The 2,498-nt window shown below is 37.8% G+C and overlaps 1 long non-coding RNA gene across 1 annotated transcript in view; it reads right to left on the reverse strand.

Moving 5' to 3' along the window:
* Nucleotides 1-2,215: 2,215 nt before the first annotated feature.
* Nucleotides 2,216-2,498, reverse strand: part of LOC120923483 — a 591-nt gene continuing 308 nt past the window's right edge. Inside the window, exon 2 of the long non-coding RNA XR_005745961.1 lies at nt 2,216-2,368. This is a non-coding gene — a long non-coding RNA (uncharacterized LOC120923483). The remainder of the gene's footprint in view (nt 2,369-2,498) is intronic.

The following is a 2,498-nucleotide window of genomic DNA, read 5'->3' on the forward strand; positions in this document are numbered from 1 at the left end:
AATGTTACTTTGTATCTCTCTATCTCCCGTCTGATCAATGTTTATAAACAATGTTACTTTGTATCTCTCTATCTCCCGTCTGATCAATGTTTATAAACAATGTTACTTTGTATCTCTCTATCTCCCGTCTGATCAATGTTTATAAACAATGTTACTTTGTATCTCTCTATCTCCTGTCTGATCAATGTTTATAAACAATGTTACTTTGTATCTCTCTATCTCCCGTCTGATCAATGTTTATAAACAATGTTACTTTGTATCTCTCTATCTCTCCCGTCTGATCAATGTTTATAAACAATGTTACTTTGTATCTCTCTATCTCCCGTCTGATCAATGTTTATAAACAATGTTACTTTGTATCTCTCTATCTCCTGTCTGATCAATGTTTATAAACAATGTTACTTTGTATCTCTATCTCCCGTCTGATCAATGTTTATAAACAATGTTACTTTGTATCTCTATCTCCCCGTCTGATCAATGTTTATAAACACTGTTCACTACTCCCGGAGCCTCCCTCTGGGGTCACAGGAGCTGGAAGTACAGAGGAGACATCAGATTTTATTATTTGCTGTCATCGCTCATTGTACATCTACAGAACCCCTGGGGGACCACCAATAGAAAAGATACGTGATGATGTCACACGCCAAAGCTCCACCTAACGCGTTCCGTCCTCATTTCTATGCTGATGACACGTCTTGTATTATGAATAATGGAGCTTACAATAAATGTTTTATTACCCCCCCCCCCCCCATGAGGCGGGGGACATTTATTATATTGTGAAGGACTTTTTCCTTTTTACACATTTTTTATTTCTGTGTTGAACAAAACGCTTCGTTTTCCATTCCAGTTTGGTTGTTTGTACCCAGAAATACGAGGCAGCGATCGATCAGCGCGATGAGCGACTTTTATGCTGTTTGTATATTTTATGATGACTTATAGATATCGCAGGATGTTGTACTGGCCTGGAGCGCCCTCTTGTGTTCGTTGTTTGTAGTGACTTCAGGATGTCCCGAGCCTGAGGGGTTGTGTATATATATATATATATGTACGGTGTATACGGGACCTCGTATTATGACACCTGAGGGGTTGTATATATATATATGTACGGTGTATACAGGACCTCGTATTATGACACCTGAGGGGTTGTGTATATATATATATATATATATATGTACGGTGTATACGGGACCTCGTATTATGACACCTGAGGGGTTGTGTATATATATATATGTACGGTGTATACAGGACCTCGTATTATAACACCTGAGGGGTTGTGTATATATATATATATATATATGTACGGTGTATACGGGACCTCGTATTATGACACCTGAGGGGTTGTGTATATATATATATGTACGGTGTATACGGGACCTCGTATTATGACACCTGAGGGGTTGTGTATATATATATATATATGTACGGTGTATACGGGACCTCGTATTATGACACCTGAGGGGTTGTGTATATATATATATGTACGGTGTATACAGGACCTCGTATTATGACACCTGAGGGGTTGTGTATATATATATATGTACGGTGTATACAGGACCTCGTATTATGACACCTGAGGGGTTGTGTATATATATATATATATATATATATATGTACGGTGTATACAGGACCTCGTATTATGACACCTGAGGGGTTGTGTATATATATATATGTACGGTGTATACGGGACCTCGTATTATGACACCTGAGGGGTTGTGTATATATATATATGTACGGTGTATACAGGACCTCGTATTATGACACCTGAGGGGTTGTGTATATATATATATATGTACGGTGTATACGGGACCTCGTATTATGACACCTGAGGGGTTGTGTATATATATATATGTACGGTGTATACAGGACCTCGTATTATGACACCTGAGGGGTTGTGTATATATATATATGTACGGTGTATACAGGACCTCGTATTATGACACCTGAGGGGTTGTGTGTATATATATATGTACGGTGTATACGGGACCTCGTATTATGACACCTGAGGGGTTGTGTATATATATATATATGTACGGTGTATACGGGACCTCGTATTATAACACCTGAGGGGTTGTGTATATATATATATATATGTACGGTGTATACGGGACCTCGTATTATAACACCTGAGGGGTTGTGTATATATATATATATATATGTACGGTGTATACAGGACCTCGTATTATGACACCTGAGGGGTTGTGTATATATATATATATATATGTACGGTGTATACGGGACCTCGTATTATGACACCTGAGGGGTTGTGTATATATATATATATATATGTACGGTGTATACGGGACCTCGTATTATAACACCTGAGGGGTTGTGTATATATATATATATATATGTACGGTGTATACAGGACCTCGTATTATAACACCTGAGGGGTTGTGTATATATATATATATATATATGTACGGTGTATACAGGACCTCGTATTATGACACCTGAGGGGTTGTGTATATATATATATATATATATGTACGGTGTATACA

The sequence above is a fragment of the Rana temporaria genome, unplaced genomic scaffold (genome assembly GCF_905171775.1).
Source record: "Rana temporaria unplaced genomic scaffold, aRanTem1.1, whole genome shotgun sequence".
Classification (NCBI taxonomy): domain Eukaryota; kingdom Metazoa; phylum Chordata; class Amphibia; order Anura; family Ranidae; genus Rana; species Rana temporaria.